We start from the raw sequence: 20,161 nt of genomic DNA, 5'->3' as shown, positions 1-20,161 counted from the left end.
GTACCCTACGCTGTGTATGACGCTTAAAATAATTTGTTCTTTTACTTCTCAGAACAATTGTCTTTGGTAGCTATGATTGTTTCCATTTTACAAATGAGAAAAGGCAAACTCAGAAACGTTATGTAATTTTTAAAAATCTTGCTGTTAGTGTAGAGATCACAGAAATCACAATCCTGAGCCAGTGCTCTCCTCATATAATGCCCCACACATCCTTTCTACTCTGTGGCCATGCCGGGTTTAGGAGTAAGTGTGAACTGTCTGTGCATGTGATCCTTGACAAGCCACGCATGTTTACACGGGCACTAATACTTTTCTTGCTGCAGGGGGACATCTCCCATAAATATAAGAGCCAAGATCTCAGAAGAAACATCTAGGATATGGATTTTTCTAGAGTGTCTCATAAATAATATTCACCCAAGAAAGATGTGTTGAAATAACACATGCATAGATCAATGAAGGGTTTTAGATTTAACACACGTACAGATCCTATAACAAAACAGCAAAACTGACAAAATATGTAAATGGTTCACGGATGATGAAACATAAATGGCCAATAATCATAAGAAAATGCGTTCTAGCTCACTAATATATTAAGGAATGCAAATGCAACTATCTAAATATACTTTTATCACCTATCGTTTGACAAAATTTAAATGTAGAAAAAACTGAATAAGAATTTTTTTTTAATTTGCAAAAGAGAAAGGTAAAAAGTGGCTCTGTGTGTGTCTGTGTATGGGGGCAGGATGAGGGACCAAATACATCAAGGAAATGGAAACACACTTATCAGTTATAAATGCATTTAAATATTGTAACTACAACAGATATAAAGATGGTTAAAGAAATGAGAATGCTCAGACACATATAAGGGAGTTTAAATTATTGAAATCAAGCCCCAAGGGATAGATGTGTAAGCATGTAATGGATGAAACACTTTTCACATGAACAAAATAGCCAGGTAAGAGGTTATTTGCTACAGTATTGCTGAAATCTTTTTAAAAAGGAAAAAATGAGAAGCATTCTAAATACTCATCAATACAGAACAAACAATAACAAAGTTGTCTCCCTAATTTACACAAACTCCCCTAAAGACATCGCCATGATCTGAATGCTGGAATCTGACCATTTCTCAAGCCTTGGAAGCCCATCTTCTAAAAGGGAGGTGCTCTCAGGGTCCTCTAGGGAGGGTGAGGGATAGAACCTCATTCCAATCCTGCCACTTACCTCAAGAGGCGACTTAGGTTCTGTGAGCCTGAGCTTGGTCATCTGTGAAATGGGACTGACTATACCATCCTCACGGAGTTATTCCCAGGCATAAATGGGAAAACCTGTCCAGGGTATATGGCATGGAGTGGGAGACTTCAATGGCCCTTTAAATATTGAGATATAGCAGTAGGGGTTGGCTAAGCCTCAAGGCCAAGGCAGGCATCGTGAAAAATCATTACTCACTGTTTCTCCTAATGAAAACACAGACATCCATATAAAGAAGGCAAATCTCCCTGATACACCTTGATTTCAGAGTTTTAGAGATGGAGTTCTCTACATTCTTGTGAGTTTCATAATCTCACGAAAACTGTTCAACATCATGCCTCCGAGAAGACACAAATCCAGTTCCCCATGCTGGTAAGAAAAAAAAACTGATCGGTGTAAATGTAAAAACATATGCTCCAGGGCATCCACACAATGAAACACCAGGTAGCAGTGACGGGGCTGTAGAAAGGTGACGGAGAGAGGTCGGAGGCTGGAGTAGCATCTGGGGAACTGTATCTATAGTGTCCTGGAGAGGGGAAGACTGAAAGAGAGTGTGAGAAGGTCTGAGAAGCCTGTACAGGGATAGAGTTATGGAGAGTGAATGCCTTGCTCTTTGGGAGGGACCCCCCGCCCCCCGCCCCCGCCCCTGCCCCCTCCGACAGTGTGGACATTTCAACCTACACTGAGAAGGGAAGAGATGATAAATCAGTGAATGCGATGTAGATTTAGGAGTCAACAGCAAATGGACCTGCTTTAATATACATGTGAATTTTCCAAACAGAACTGGAATCAAAGTAAACAAGTCATTTTGAAACATGTTACTCTGCAAAATGTACAAAAACAGAGATAGCTGTGATGCCTCCTAGTGGCCAGAGACAGAAAGGCAGCTCTGATAATCTCAAACCAGGGACTCAGGAAGAGGGAGGGATGGAGGTTGGAGGTTAGCTCCAAGGTATCAGCCACAGTTTTCTGGAATTATTCATCTAATGGTAGCAATTTCCATGTATCCATCATGTTCCAGAATATATGAAACTGATATTGGTTCCAATCCCCGCTGGAACTAAAGATAAAGTTGCATCCATTATTGCGTATTTGGGGTGGTAGAGCTAGAGGACACACCCACACACAAACCCACACACACACAAAACCTCTGTCAATTGGACTTGTTATTTACTTCTTTCACAATAAAACAGAATATAATGAATGCTTTTTCAAATTAATGAACATAATGTACACCTTAACTTTGACAATTTGTTCCAAAGTATCTTGTGTGTTCAAATTTTCATCAAAATACTTTTATTCCCAAATACCAATTTTCGAACAGTACACAAGAGTATATTGATAAATCAAAATTAACCTGAGCTCTCACTGGTCAACTCCCACTCCTTAACCCCAAGGGGTCTGCTGTTCCTAGGATGGTGCATACTCTCCAGACATGTCCCTGAAGGTGAGGTACACATCAACACGTTCACTTACACACACACTGTCTTCTCCAAAAGTGCAATCACAGTACTTATCTTTTGCATCTTGTCATTATAAATTCTCAAGATTTTAAAATATTTGCATTTTATTAGTTCTTGTGGGGTTGGCATATTTTAGTATGTTAATTGTTCATGTACATTTCATTTAAATTCTCTGTTGAAATAGTTGCCAATCATTTTGTTACTATGTTTCACAAATCATGGATACTAACCCAATTAAACTTCAAAATTTGACTTTAAAATTATACAGATCTTAAATTTCAAAGAAAAAACATTGAAAAACACCTGGGGAGCAGGTACTGCCAGCCTGGAGGGAGATTAGAGCATTCAGGGCCCTGGAGGAATGAAGAGAAATGATAAAAGTTTAGAGTATTACAGAGTTTGTGCTGATCAGGAAACAACAAGGTTGTCTCCCTGATTTATGTAAACTCCTCTAAAGGCAGCAGCCTAATTTGAATAATGGTGATAATGACCTTGGGTAGCAGTTAAGATTAAAGGAGATGAGGTGTAAAGTGCATTTGCTTACAGTAATTCAGTGCATGTTTCTTTCCTTCTCTGCAGCTCACCTGTCCCAAGGCCAACACCTGAGCTTCTGCCTAAGCCCACTTGCCACTTTAGGGATCAGCCCTCTCATGTGGCCCTACAACCAGATCTCATAGCACAAAGCACAGGATTTCACTTCCCCTGTCATCTTCAGAGGAGTTGTTGAGTGGGAACCCATGGGACCACAATAGCAGGGGAGTGGAATCTGACCGTTTCTCAAGCCCTGGAAACCCATCTTCTAAAAGGGGGTGCTCAGGGTCCTCTAGGGAAGGTGAGGGATGGAACCTCATTCCAATCCTGCCACTTACTTGGAAAAGTGATTTAGGCTCTGTGAGCCTGAGCTTGGTTAGCTGTAAAATGGGATTGACCATACCAACCTTACAGAGCAGTCCTGAGGGGTAAATGAGAAAATCTGTTGAGAATATACAGCAGGGAGTGGCCTTTAAGTATTGGTACACAGAATCAGGGGCTGGCTGAGCCTCAAGGCTAAGGTAGTCATCATGAAAAAAATCACTTCTCATTGTTTCTCCTAATGACAACACAAACATCGTGAAGAAAGAAGCAATCTCTCTCTGAAATGCCTTAAGTTCAAAGTTTTAGAGACCAAAGGTCTCTGCATTCTTAGGTGCTTGAAATTTCCTAAGAGCTATTCAACATCATGCCTCTGAGCAGACCCAAATCCACTTCCCCATAGTGGTAAGACAGGAGCGTTTGTGAACTCACCTGGTGAGCTCACAACAGATCACATCAGGGACACAAGGAGTGGCAATTGTCTAATGAGTGTTCCAACACTGCTCAGTATTTTAATATGTTTATAGGAATATTGTAGACCCATTCTGCAGTAAACAGTGCAAGGTTCTCAGATTACACATTATCCAGCTACATCACAAGAGGATTTCAGCTACCCGCTGCCTCCTTGAGAGGCAAAAATCTAGGAATTACAAGAATTTCTATAACAGACAATTTTCTATGCTTTCATTAGGTAATAACTAAAAGTGTATTGAGCTTTAAAAGCATACTAGTCTACTGGAGGTGTCTCATTAACTAAAGTGGAAACAGGGTAAGAATTCAAATGAATATATGGGTAACTTGGTGGTTCACATTTGAGAGGAGATGGTTTCTTCAAATTAACTTTAAACTTTCTCAAACTCCAAAGAATTGACAATTCTTTTCTGTTTTAAAAATCCTTTTTTGTTCCTCATGACCTGATACAGTTCGAATATATGTCCCTGCCAAATTTCATGTTGAATTCTAATCCCCAATGTTGGAGGTTGGTCCTGGTGGGAGGTGTTTGGGTCATGGGGGCAGATCTCTCAAGGCTTGGTACTGTCCTCATGATAGTGAGTCTCCTGAGATCTGGTTAAGTGTGTGGCACCCCCGCCCCCCCCCCGGCCACTTTCTCTCTCCTGCTTTCACCATGTGACATACATACTTCAGCTTCATGTTCCATCATGAGTAAAAGCTCCCTGAGGCCTTCTCAGAAGCTAAACAGATGCTGGTGCCATGTTTGTAAGCCTGCAGAACCATGAGCCAATTAAACATCTATTCTTTATAAATTACCCAGTCTTAGGCATTTCTTTACAGCAATGCAAGAATGGCCTAATACATCATCAATTCAATTCAGCCACAGGATATCTTTCTTTTCTCCTCTCCCCTCTTCTCTCTCCCCGCCTCTCCCTTTCCTTTCCCCTCCCCCTCCCCTCCCTCTCTCCCTCTTTGACTCTGTCTTTTCCTTCTCCTTCAAAAAATTTTCTAATTTTCTACATTCTCTATTAACATTACTTCCCATTTACTCTTTATCCCACTGCACTGTGGCTTCTATCCCCAGGATTGCAATGAACATGATCTCGCCAAGGTTACAGTCCCCCTTTTGGTCACTAGGTCCAGTTTTTTGTTTACATATATAACCATACTGAGTATTGCTTTCAATGAACTCATAAAATATGCATGCTTGTCCAGTTGTTTCTTTAAATTTAACACAAATCTGTGACAGGCTCTGGAGCATGAGGTACTGGACACAAATCCAAGCTGTCCCACTCCCTAACTATGCAGTATCAAGCAAAGTCTTTATTCTCTCTGTCATTCAGTTTTTCATCTATAAAATAAGGATTAGTCACAGTATCTATCTTGTAAAACAGCTGTGAGCACTGACTGACTCAATACATTAAAAGCATATAGTTCATAAGAAATGTTAGTCATTTTAAATTCTTTTTACATATCTTACTGGCATTAGTATCACTGTAGACATGAAAAATAGGGTATCAGCCAATGAATAGTTTCCTAGGGCCACCATAACATATTATCACGAACTTTGCACATTTAAACAACAGAATTTCATTATCTCATGGTTCAGAAGTATAAAACCAAAGCCCAAAGTACAAAACCAAGTTGTAGGCAGGACCACACTGCCTCCAAAAGCTTTAGGGGATAATCCTTTCTTAGCTCTTCCAGCTCCTCCTTTATTTGGTTTGAGGCAGCATAACTCCAATCTCTACCTCAATCTTCACACGGCCTTCTTCCTTGCATGTGTCAAATCTCCCTCTGCTTTCTTTTATATAGACACGAGTCATTGGAGTTAGGCATCAACCTACATTCAGGATATTTACTTCTGGAGATCTTTCACTTAATTATATCTACATAGACCCTATTTCCAAATAAAGTTTGGGTGGGTTAGGATTGGGACATGTTTTGAGGGGGACACAATTCTACCCACTACAGTTAAACACGCAAGTTACACTACAAATGTTAGATAAGGTAGCTTTTATATGTTAATATATAAATGCTGTATGCATATTTAACCTAGATTTTTATCCTCTGTGTATGAAGTACTCTTAAACAACAGAGATAGGTCAATGATATCAAGAGACAATACAATAAAAACCAATATTAATCTCCCCAAAACACTTGTAGACACACACACACAAAATGAAAAAGAATAAGATTTAGTCAATCAAGAAAGTCATAAATTATAATGTAGTATATGGTTCTATTGTGAAAATATATATATATCTATCTCTCTCTACATGGGTTTATAGGTATGTGTGTGTGGCTAAAAATAAGTTAGTGTACTACATGGAGAGAAAAAAGATCTGGAGAATAGATATGAATAAATACAGGCTATCTTTGTATTATGGAGATGGAGAAGATTTGGACAGAATATTTTTAATTTCTAATATACATTTCAATTATGTTTCATATGGCTTAAACAATAAAAAAGTTAATAATGTGACAAAGTCATTATGATAATGTTTTGTAAATCAGGAAAATCTGTGACCTTAGTCACAAAATGATAGTGTAGAAATACATTTATTGACTAAGAATCATGTTCATATGCTGTGGTATAAAAATAGTATATTAAAAAGATTTATTTAATAAATCAGTATATTTGCCTTGGAGGGAGATAGAGGATATTTGTTTTATAAATTTGCAATTCCCTAGTGTTTTAAATGTGGAAATTTCATTGTTCAAAATGTTAAAAACAAAAAACACTATAATTGTGACCTGATTATATTTATGATGCCCACATATTCATTGCTTTGGAAACATGCATATAGGAAATTCCAGAAAGCTTTGTTCTCTACAGTTCTATACAACAGAATACATGTGCCTCCCTTACTCCACTCAAATCTCCTACCCCTTTCCAAGCTCTTGGTTGACTTTCATTTCTGCAATTCTGACTCTGGGCACCAGCTGAGAGCATTCTGTATTTCTTCCAATGAAAAGGCATAATTTGTATAAACAGAAACAAAATTTTCCTCAAAGTAGATAATGAAACAATAAGTACAGCATGACCACAACTCTCTTTGAAAAATTCATGTTTACAAAAAGATGGACAGGTCATATACATAGTTTTGTTTCCTTGCATACTCCTATGTCTACATCTAGTTAGTTTATTAAATAGGTTTTGGGTGTCTACTTCAGAGGTTCAAATATCCTATGATGAAATGCTACTGGAAATTTTATAATGGATGGATCAGGGTGACAACACTGAAATACAGTGATCAGTTTCAAGCTTACAGGAGGAGAGACAACCAGACCCAATGAGCCTACTAATTTGACGCTTTAGTAATAAAGGACACCACTTCTGAGGTACTCTTGCTGAATAAGCTGAATTTGATCAAACTTCTAAATCTAATTACCAATTTAAAAGAAATAAGAGAGGCTAGAGGAAATTAATAAACAACACAATAAGAATCCAATCAGCAAAATCCATAATGCACCCTCCTAAGGATGAAAGATCCAGTTTTCTAAGCAAATAAATAGAAAGGTTTTTTTTTTTAAACAACAGATAGCTTTTAAGAGACAACACTTCAAGGAGAGTTAAAGAGAAAGTAAAATTAAAATCACAAGGAGATACTATTACATGTCTACCAGAAAGAGAAAAATGAAAAAGATACAAAATACCAGGTGTTGGTGAGGATGTGGAGCAGTAGAAGTCTCAACATTGCTAGTGGGAATATAGATTGGAACAACCACTTTGAAAAACTGTTTGACGGTATCCACTGAGCTGAAGATACACATGTCATATGACTCAGAAATGCCACTCTTTGGTGCATCCCCAGGAGAAATGGCCTCACCCATCAAAGGAAATCAGACCAGCCCTGCCTTTCAACTAGTTGAAGGATAGAAACAAGAATAAATGTGATTTCCATTTGTAAATGCACTCTGAGTTCCTGAAAGGGAATAGAATTAACTGTGGAAGTCCAAGGAATTATTTCAACAGCCAGGTTGTCTAAGGAAAACTTAACTGTGATGATTATTACCTTTTTAAAAATAATTATACTCTTTTGTTTTTACAATTATTATCTTGTTTGTTTTTCTTAAATAAATATCATCTGGTACATGGAAGAAAGGCTACTGAAGGATAGTTATCACTCAAAGACATATGGTCCTGTCTACCATCAACCACCACTGGCTGACATGGTCTGGCAAATGTCTTTTCCTCTTTTCTAAGTATACTGGTTAGGAGTGTCGGCTGTGGAGACAGACTAGGGCCCAACCCTGCTTCCTAAATTTGTGGGACTTTGAATACTTTTGCTTCACCTTGCAGTAGCTCAAATGCTTCATCTGTAAAACAAGGATAATAGAGTACTGACCTAAGAAGACAAAATATTTTTAAACAAATATTGCCTTGCCATTTTGGTCAGGAATCCCATAATTTTAAAAATTCTACTGCAGAGATATCAGCATAACTGGCTCTCTGTGACCTTGTGAGAGTAACAGAATTACTCTATACTTCAGTTGTCTTTAAGGTACAATGGGGAAAACAATTATCCCCACCTCATGGGTTGTTGTTTTGAGAATTACTTGAGTTGAGGCACGAAAGCCCTTAGAACAGTGGTCGGCATATAGTAAACTGCTCATTAAATGTGAGTTTGCATGTTGAGATTTTTCAAGTTCTAAAAGTTTGACAGTTTGCTTGTGTCTTCAATAAAGTTTAATACAACAGAATCTTAATCATCAACTGATGCATTTTAAAATAACTTCTTTTCACTACAACCACGTTTGGATGACCTAATTACCTTGAGAATATCTCAAGAACACATGGAAGGACTGCTCTCAGAAAACTGTGCCATTTCTCCACATGGCTATACAAAAAGCTGAGGGGTCATCCTTGACTGTGCCTTATCCCCATGCACCCTACACGCACAGCCACTTCAAGTTCTGCCTGCCGTACCTCCAAACACGCCCTGTCCAGGTTCACTCCTCCCTACCTGCACACAGCTGCAGCCCTGGTCCCATCCACCTGTGCCTCTTCCCTGGACTTCTGCAATATTTTCCTTATGGTTATCCCCACTCCCTATCTTGTCCCTTTCCAGTCCATTCCCCACACAGCAGTCAGAGTCACCTTCTGACAACAGGAATCGCAATCAACAGCACATTTACAAATTGTAATTCATCTGAATCTCTCACTAGCCCTACTCCAACCTCTGACCCAAGGGATCTGTTGTCCTAAGGATGTTGCATATTCTTCAGATGTGTCCCTGTAGGTGAGGTGCACATGAACACATTCACCCGATTCACATAGTCTTCTCCAAAAGTACAATCACAGTCCTCATCTTCTGTTGCAATTTTTTTCCACTTTATATAAATTCTCAGGATTTTTAAGTATTTGCATTTTATTAGTACTTTTGGTTTTGGCATATTTAACAAGATTATTGTTCATGTTTATTTTATGTAAATTTTCTGTTGAAATGAATTACCAATATCTTTGTCATTAGTATGTGTTACAAATTACGGATACTAATCCTATATATGGTACAGTTTGCAAGTACTTTCTCCAATGTTTTAAGATAATTCTTAATTTTTTTATTACTATCGAAATTGATTTTCAATTTCAAAAATATTATGACTTAAAAACTTTACAGATCATATATTTTTTTTTAAGAAAAAGTTGAATGCTCCCTTTGGAATGGCAGCCCTCAGGGAAATTAGATCATTCAGGGACCAGGAGGCATGAAGACAAAATGAGGAAAACTTTAGAATAACTAAAAACTAGCTGCTGATAGGGATTTTATCTCTTCTATCACCTTCATCACCTTGAGAGGTTGAAGAGTGAGCACGTCTGGGGCCACAATAGCAAGAGAGTGGAATATGACCATTTCTCAAGTTCTGGAAGCCCAACTTCTAAAAGAGAGGTGCTAAGGATCCTCTAGGGAGGGTGAGGGATGGAACCTCATTCCAATCCTGCCACTTACCTAGGGAGGTGACTTAGACTCTGTGAGCCTGAGCTTAGTCATCTGTGAAATGGAACTGATTATACAATTGTTACAGAGCTGTCCCCAGGCATAAATGAGAAACGTTGTCCAAAGTATAGGAATGGAGTGGGACTTCAATGGCCTTTAAATGTTGAGACACAGCAGTAGGGGCTGACTGAGCCTCAGGGCTCAGGAGACATTGTGAAAAATCATTTCTCATTGTTTCTCCTAATAAGAACACAAACATCTAGAAGAAAGAAGCAAATATCTCTCTGATATGCCTTGAGTTCAAAGTTTTTGAGATAGAAGGTTTTCTGTATTCTTAGGTATTATCAGAAGGTCACAGGAGTCGTTCAACATCATGCCTCTTAGCAGACTCAGATCAAGTTCCCCCACACTGGAATGACAAACATACTTGTGAAGTCACCTGAAGAGCTCTGTGATAGATTGCATGAGGAAAGCAAAGTATGGTGTTTGCTTAATAGCTGCTTCTGGACAGTTTGGTATGTTAATATGTTTATAGGAAAAATATGAACCTGTCCACCAGTCACCAGGGCAAGGGTCCTCAGATCATGCATGATCCAGTCACATCACACCAGGATTTCAGCCATCTGCTACCTCCCTGAGAGGCAAAAATCCAGAAATTACTAGCATTTCTGTGACACACAATTGTCCGTTCTTTTCTCATCTAATAACTATATTTGTATTGAGCTCAAAACATATACTAGTCCATTGGAGACATCTCATGAGCTCTAAAGTGGAAATAGGAGAGTAAGAAACAAAATAATATATAGGAAAATTCAAGGGTTAAATATGAGATGAAATGGGTTCTTCACATTAGCTTTTAAACTTATTGAAATTTCAAGAAATTGAAGATTTTAAAAAATTCTTCCTTTAACCCCCCACCGCCTATTCAGCCACAGGATTGGATATCTTTCCTCTCCCCACTTTTTTTCTCTCTTTCCTTTTTTCCAACCAAAGTTAAAGCTCTAAAATGAGTTTTCTGCACTTCCTACAAAACTATAATGAGATATCATCTCACTCCAGTTAAAATGGCTTTCTCCAAAATACAGGCAATAACACATGCTGGCAAAGATGTGGAGAAAAGGGAACCCTCATACACTGTTGGTGGGAATGTAAATTAGTACAACCACTGTGGAGAACAGTACGGAGGGTCCTCAAAATCTAAAAATAGAGCTGCCATATGACCCAGCAATCCCACTGCTGGCTATACATCCAAAAGAAAGAAAATCAGTATATCGAAGAGTATCTTCACTCCCATGTTTGTTGCAACATTATTCATAATGGCCAAGATTTGGAAGCAACCTAAGTGTCCATCAACAGATTAATGGAAAAAGAAAATGTAGTACATATACACAATGGAGTACTATTCAGCCATAAAAATAAAGAGATTCTGTCATTTGCAACAACATGGATGGAACAGGTGGTCATTACATTAAGTGAAGTAAGCCAGAAACAGAAAGACAAATATCACATGTTCTCACTTATTTGTGGGACCAAAACTCAAAAAATAATTGAGCCCATGGAGATAGAGAGTAGAAGGATGGTTACCAGAGTCTGGGTAGAGGCGGGGAGGTGACAGAGAGTGGGGATGGTTAATGAGTACAAAAAATAGAATGAATGAATAAGGCCTAGTATTTGATAGCACTACAGGGTGACTATAATCAATAATAATTTAATTGTACATTTTAAAATAACTAAAATAATATAATTGGATTGTTTGTAACACAAAGGAAAAATGCTTGAGGGGATGGATACCCCATTTTCCATGATGTGACTATTATGCATTGCATGCATGTATCAAAATATCTCATGTACCCCATAAATATATACACCTATCACCCACAAAAATTAAAAATTAAAAAAAAGTTTAAAGGATATTGAGTGTTGATTTTTCTCTCCTTCCCCAAACACTATTGGAAGGTTAGAAAAAAAATTTCCTGAAATCATAAAACACGTGTTTTCCTGTGTCTGGCTGTGTTCAACCAACATAATATATATGTAATTTACATTTTGTTGTCTGTAGTTGTAGACAGTCATTTTCATTGATGGATGGTATACATGGTATGGATATTTCTTCTCTTTTCTTTTCTTTTGAGATGGAGTCCAGCTCTGTTCCCCAGGCTGGAGTGCAGTGGTGTGATCTTGGCTCACTGCAACATCCATCTCCCGGGTTCAAGCTATTCTCCTGCCTCAGCCTCCCGAGTAGCTGGGATTACAGGCGCCCACCACCATGCCCAGCTACATTTTGTATTTTTAGTAGAGATGGGGTTTCATTGTGTTGGCCAGGTTGGTCTCGAACTCCTGACCTCAGGTGATCTGCCTGCCTCAGCCTCCCAAAGTGCTGGGATTACAAGCGTGAGCCACCGCACCCGGCCTGTATGGATATTTCACAATATATGTATCTGGTATGAAGGTTTATATATTTTGCAAATTTTGACCTACTATGAATAATGGTGCTTTGAATATTCTTGTACATATCTTTTAGATGGACATTTATTTTTACTTTACTTCGACATATATGATTGAGTGGCATTTCTGAGTTAGGTATATGTATGATCAGCTCACTAGATACTGCCAGTTTTTCAAAGTGTTCCAATCTGTATTCCCACCAGCAGTGTTGAGAGTTCCACTGCTCCACATCCTCACCAACACTTGGCATTTTCAAACTTTTTTATTTCTTGTGGGTCTATGGTGGTATCTAATTGTGGTTTTAAATGTAATTTCTTTGATTTAATTTCTCTTTAATTTAACTCTGAAATGTTTCGTTTCATTTAATCTAAAGTGGGTTCCATCGCACTTTTTTTTTAACCTTCTAATTTATTTGCTTAAAATCTGGATCTTTAGTCTTGTGGAATGCTGATGCTGTTAAATACCTTTCTGCATATGGAGGTGATCATATAATTATTTCCTTGGCTGTATCAATATACTAGATTATAGTAATAGTTTTATTGATATTGAAACATGTTTACATATGTAAAAGCCCCATAAGGTCACGACCTGTATTTTATGTCCTCTTTTGTTTACTAATATTTTATTTAAGAACATTAGTTCATATTCTGTGATGAGATTATTCTGTAATTTCATTTCTCCTGCAGTTTTTGGCATGTTTCAGAATCAACTTTATGTACTTGCTTCATTGTTTCATATATTCCCTATGCCCTTCGACTATTTTAAATAGTATTGGTATTATCGTACCTTGAAAATTTTGCTAGAATTCTCTTTGGGAAAGCTCTGGGTCTGGTGCTTTTTGATGGCAGATAATTTAACCAAATTCACTATGTCTTGTATGCAATTGGTCTGTTAAGACTTTTTGTGTCTCTTGAGGCCAGTCTGGGTAAGTTGTGTTTTTCTAGAAAATTACTGATTTCATCTGTTTCCAAATGTATTTGAATAGAATTCTGCAAATTTTTCAGTTAAGAGACTTGAAATTTCCTTTGTTTTGAAGACCTTGTCACCGTTCTGTTTCAAAATTGTGTATTTGTGTTTTCTTCAGTTTTCTTGAATACTTTACCCAGTGACTTTTCATGTTTTTGGTATCTCCTCAAATAAATCTTCCTTACTTTTACATATAAATTCTACTGTAGTTTGCCTTTTTAACCCATTCTTTTCTGTTTTAACCTTTAACTATTCAACTGCATTCTTTTAGTTTATGTTGTGGTTCTTTATCTGGCTTTTTGAATTGATTGTTCAATTCCTTTTTATTGATATAGCTATGTAATGCATAAAAATATTATCTGACCACTGCTCTAGCTGTAAATTCTGATATGTTCTGTTTTTATTTTCATTATTCTTATTGCATTCTACAATTTTAATCTGTATTTGCATTTGGGCCCAAGCTTAACAGCCTCAGGTATTAGTATGATTTTTCATATATCTCATTGCTGCTTCTGCAGGTTTCCTATATAAAACTACATTTTTGGCTGGGTGCGGTGGCTCACACCTGCAATCCCAACACTTTGGGAGGCCGAGGCGGGTGGATCACCTGAGGTCAGGAGTTCAAGACCAGCCCGGCCAAGATGGTGAAACCCCATCTCTACTAAATTAGCTGGGCATGGTGGCAGGCACCTGTAATCCCAGCTACTCAGGAGGCGGAGGCAGAGAACTGCTTGAACCCGGGAGGGAGAGGTTGCAGTGAGCCAAGATCGCGCCACTGCACTCCAGCCTGGGCGACAGAGTGAGACTCCATCTAAACAAACAAACAAAAAAACCAAACAAACAAATAAACAAAAAAACTACATTTTTGTTGTGTGACTAGGCACACAAATATTAATACATAATGTATTCCTAGTGAATTTTAACCTTTACTATTATTAGGTGTGCTTTTTTATCTTTTAAAATCCATTTTGTTCTCAATTCTGCCCTCTTAAAAATTAAGATTGTGAAAAAATATTCCATGCTCATGGATAGGAAGAATCAATATTGTTAAAATGGTCATGCTGCCCAAAGCAATTTACAGATTCAATGCTATTCTATTAAACTACTAGCAATGTTTTTCACAGAACTAGAATAAAAATTCTAAAATTCACTTGGAACCAAAAGAGAGCCCGAATAACCAAAGCAATCCTAAGTGAAAAGTGCAAAGATGGAGGATCACACTACCTGACTTCAAACTATAATACAAGGCTATAGTAATTAAAACAGCATGGTACTGGTACAAAACAGACACACAGACCAATGGAACATAATAAAGAACACAGAAATAAAGCCACACACCTACACCATCTGATCTTCAACAAAGTTAACAATAACAAGCAATGGGGAAAGGACTTCCTATTCAATAAATGGTGCTAGAATAACTGGCTAGACATATGCAGAAGATTGAAACTTCACCTTTACCCTTCAAAAATCAACTCAAAATGCATTAAAGACTTAAATGTAAAACATAAAACTATAAATACCCTAGAAGAAAACTTAGGAAATACCATTCTAGACATCAGCCCTGGCAAAGACTTCATGATGAAGACACCAAAAGCAACTGTAGTAAAAACAAATATTGACAAGTAGGACCTAATGAAACTAAAGAGCTTCTGCACAGCAAAAGAAACTATCAACAGAGTAAACAGACAACCTACAGAATGGGAGAAAACATCTGTAAACTATGCATCTTCCAAAGGTCTAATATCCAGGATCTATAAGGAACTAAATCAACAAGCAGAAAAACAACCCCATTAAAAAATGGGCAAAGGACATGAACAGACACTACTCAAAAGAAGATATACACACGACCTACAAGCATATGAAAAAATGCTCAATATCACTAATCATTAGGGAAATGCAAATCGAAACCACAATAAGATACCATCTCACAACAGTCAAAATGTCTATTATGCAAAAGTCAAAAAGTAACAGATGTTGGTGAGCTTACAGTGAAAAGGGGATGCTTATACATTGCTGGTAGGAATGTATATTAGTTCAGCCACTGTGGAAAGCAGTCTAGAGATTTCCCAAGGAACTTAAAATAGAACTACAATTCAACCCAGAAATCTCATTACTGAGTATATTCCCAAATGAATATAAATCGTTCTACCATAAAGACACATGCATGTGTATGTTTATCACAGCACTATTCACAATAGCAAAGACATGGAATCAACCTAGATGCCCATCAACAGTGGACTGGATAAAGAAAATGTGGTACACATACACCATGGAATACTACAGATCCATAAAAAAGAATGAGATCATGTCCTTTGCAGCAACATGGATGGAGCTTGAGGCCATTATCCTAAGCAAATTACTTTTAATTTGATGTTCTTTTGTGCCATCTTCTTTCACCTTCTATTTGGACACCGAAATAGCAGCCTCTTGAGGACCAGAAAGCAGACAGCATAGAGTAACAGAACATGAAGATGAATCTGCTGTACAACAGACTGAAATCAGGAGACCTGGGTCCTCAATAGCAGATTTATCTTTGTGTAAAAAAGACCATAAGAAGTCAGCTCCCCTGATCTGGCCTCACCCCTTTCACAGGAAAAGATTGGCATTCTCAGGGGTTAAGGACATGAGCCTTGGAGTCAGAGTGAGTACAATATTTCAGCATACTTAATTACTGGTTTTATGATCTTTAGGAAATGTTGAGTCTCAAGACAAATGAAACCCATATGTAATGGATATATATTAAGTATGCCTGCATAGAGAACAAAGTGGGAGGAACTATACAAAAAGGACACATTATCAAAAATTAATAAGTGGGAGGGGTCAGGGATTATTTATTTATTTCTGGACTTGACTATGCTTTCCACAATTTATAAATTAGCATGGAGCTTTTTAAAAGTCAGAATTTTTGCTCATAGAAACAGTATTTGTTATAAAATAGTTCAGACATACAAAAATTATAGAATGTGAGAACTTTCTATGTACCCATGCTAACATATAAAATAGTATACAGGCAATTGATAGTCACATTGAAGTCTGATTGTATTAGCCTCCTACTTCCCCAGAGATAATCACTATACAGAATTTGGATTTTTCATTTTTAAGGCATTACCTTATAGTTTTATTACACATGTACATACCTGTATGTAAAATATAATATTGTTTTGTAGCATGGTTTTCTCTCTAAATACCTGGCTACCTCATTGAAGAAAAGGAAGTAAGAAACCTGAGGAGAACAAACATGCATTCATATCTCAACAGTGGGACCTGCTATATATATACGTCTCCAAGTCGTGTGTATTATCTTTTAGACTACTAAAACAGACACACCCAGGTCTCAGTTTATATGCTATAGAGAGCAGTAAAACATTCTACAGTTACTATTTTCAAACTCTTCTTTTATCTGATATGTTCAATGTCTCAGTTTTCCTGTGGCTAACTTGCCTAAAACAATCTCAGTGTATCTTGAATGCACATTTTCTCATTTGTCTGGGGCTAATTTTCTACCTTTCTTTCAAACTGTTACTAATTTAGGCCTGTCCTTTATATCCAGAACTAATCTAGACCATCCTGCTGAAAGAAGACAGTATTTTCTGGGAGTTAGTTTTCATGTGTTCAGACTACTGCCCAAATCCCTTAGATGGTATAGGGATGCATTCCATTTAGAACTTGATTTGATGTCTATTACAAGTGCTGGGCATGTGTATATTTTCCTTTTATTACTTTTAATTACATAAGGAAGGTACTTGTGTAATTATACATCATAGTCAAGATGTGGAATCGACCTAAAAGTTCATCAGTGGATACATAGGTAATGAAAACGTGGTGTATTAAGTCACATTTGTTGATTGCTCCTGGGACCCTGGGCTGAATGAGACTATGACTATACTTCTACCCCGAATCCCACTGTGTCAGGGTTCCCCTCTCCTTATCCTCCCCATTCCCCACTGAAGCTTTAATGCTGAACTCTGGGTGATTTCATGAAGACCATCCCACTTTCCTGTCTCTGTGGCAGTCACTGCTTGGCTAATTAGGTGGGATAAGCAGGCAGTAGGAAGTGAAGAATGTTAACAAGGAATGGAGAAAGCTCTTTTAGGTAGTTTAAATTTGAAGGAGAAGAGAGAGACCCAGAGATAGGACATAGAGGTGGAGGGGGCAGGAGACAGAGAGAGAGAGAGAGAGGAGGGGAGGGGAGGGGAGAGGAGGGGAGGGGAGGGGAGGGGAGGGGAGGAGAGGGGAGGGCAGAGGAGAGGAGAGATATCAATCCTGTGGCTAAATGTGTATTGAGGGGTCCCAGAGGAATTTTTGAAAATCTTTCATTTCTTAAAAGTTGATCAAGTTTAAAAATTAATGTGAAGGAGCATACCATCTTAAAACTAACCTTTGAAGTTAGCGATATATTATTTTCATTCTTACTCTATTACTTCCATTTTAGAGATCATGAGATGCCTTTAGTTATATAGGTATTGAGCTTAATATATATTTAGTTATTAATGAATGAAGGAATGGACAATTGTGTGTATAGAAATGGTAGTAACTTGGATTTTTGTGTTTCAAGAGGTAGAAGATGGTTAAAATACTGCTGTGATGTGGCTGGATAATGCATAATCTGAGGGTCACTGCCCTGGTGGCTGTGAAACAGTCTAGAATTTTCCTATTTTTTATATATATATGTGTGTGTGTGTGTGTGTTTCCTATTTTTTATATATATGTGTGTGTGTGTCTGTGTATATATATCTTTTTTTTTTTTTTTTGAGACAGTGTTTCACTCTGTCACCCAGACTGGAGTGCAGTGGCCCCATCTCAGCTCACTGCAACCTCCACCTCCTGGGTTCAAGCAATTCTCCTGCCTCAGCATCCTGAGTAGCTGGGATTACAGGTGTGCGTCACCATGCCCGGCTACTTTTTGTATTTTTAGTAGAGACAGAGTTTTGCCATGTTGGCCAGGCTGGTCTTGAACTCCTGACCTCAAGTGATCTGCCCACCTCAGCCTCCCATGGTGCTGGGATTACAGGCATGAGCCACTGCACCCTGCTTTCCTATAATATATTAATATACCAAACAGTCCAGGAACAACCATTAGGCAAACTCCACACTTTGCTTACCTGGTGTTATCTATCACTGAGATTACCAGGTGAGTTCAAAGACATGCCTATCTTCCCAGCATGAGGAACTGAATTTGGGTCAGCTCAGGGACTTGATGCTGAACAGCTCTTATGAGCTTCTGATAACACCCAAGAACTAGAGAAACAGCTGTCTATAAATCTTTCAACTCAAGGTATATCACAGGGACATTTGCTTTCTTCAACTAGATGTGTATTTTTCTCAAAAGGGGAAACAGTAAGAAATGATTTTTCACACTGCCTCCTTAGCCCTGAGGCTCTGCCAACCCCTACTCCTGTGTCTCAACATTTAAAGACCACTAAAGTTCCACACTATGCCATATACTCTGGGCAGTTTTTCTCATTTACCCCTCAGGACAGCTCTGGTATAGTCAGTCACATTTCACAGGTGACTAAGTTCAGGCTCAGAGAGCCTAAGTCACTTCCCCAGATAAATGGCAGGATTGGAATAAGGCTGATCCCATTAATCAAGCTCCCAACTCCATCCCTCCCTTCCCTATGCTGAACCCTGCCTCCCCCGCAACCTGGTCTACTCTCAAAGCTGCAACCTTGGCTCTAGCCACCAGAAGGCACATCATAGCTATCTCAATTTTTGTTTTTAAATTAAAAGCAGCTTATTTTGCATAGAGTAACAAATATTACAAGTTTTTGGTGGTTGTTTGGAAAATTCACGTGCATATGAAAACAGTTCCATTATCTGTTGACCCCAAATCTACATTGCATTCATTGATTTTTCACTTCCCTCCCTGGTGCAGGTTGCAGTGTCCACATTGTAGGAGGGTGGCGGGGTGGGGGGGTCCTTTTCAGACAGCAGGGCATTCACCCTCCTCCATTACCCCACCCCTATACAGGCTTCCCAGATTTCCTCCCACCTTCTCTCTGTCATTCCCTTTTCAGGACACTATGGACACAGCTGCCCAGACCCTGCTCCTGTGCCCTCATCCTCTCTCTGTCACCACCCACTGCCCCGCACCGCCCTATGGCTGCCCGCCTAGGATAGCCAAGGATGTTCTGCAGTTTATTTTTTTTTTCCGTCTTCTTTTAAATACATCAGTATCTTTCTGACAGAATCATTCTGTACCTGGGTTCATAAGGTGGGTCGTAAGGAGGTATTGTAGTTTTTGCCCCTTGCGGACACTTCTTTGCTGAAAAGTTTGATAATGGTGGTGCCGTGGTGCCCTTTCCCGACACAAATCTGCATTGCAGCTAGAACACTGCTGAACAGGAAGGTGGGAAGGAGAGATTGTGGCCCAAGCCCATCCTATAAAGCTTTCTGGAAATCTTGGTGGAAAAGTGAGCATTCCCAGTGTATAGGGGTACTGAAGGACTCCAGACAAAAATTGCTGCCTTTTACTGTGCTGAGAAGAGAGCTCTATGTGAGAGGAAGACAAAATATTTTAATTTTTATTCTTTGACCCCTGGATAAATAGAGACCTATATAAGAAAAAAGGGATCCAGGATACTTGTTATCTTTGTAAACCCTCTTTACATCTTTATTACTATCTTTTCATGGAAATAGATTTCTATGATAACATTTGAAATTACAACATAATATCAATATTTTTTATGGACCTGGTGTTTCATTTATATGATATCCTAAAGTTTATTTCCACAGTAACCTAGTGGTGAAAATTTAGTTCCCTTACCATAGTTTCTATTACAGACAATG

The sequence above is a fragment of the Pongo abelii genome, chromosome X, assembly GCF_028885655.2.
Source record: "Pongo abelii isolate AG06213 chromosome X, NHGRI_mPonAbe1-v2.0_pri, whole genome shotgun sequence".
Taxonomy (NCBI): domain Eukaryota; kingdom Metazoa; phylum Chordata; class Mammalia; order Primates; family Hominidae; genus Pongo; species Pongo abelii.
The sequence above is the reverse complement of the archived record's forward strand: the minus strand, read 5'-3'. Positions refer to the sequence as shown.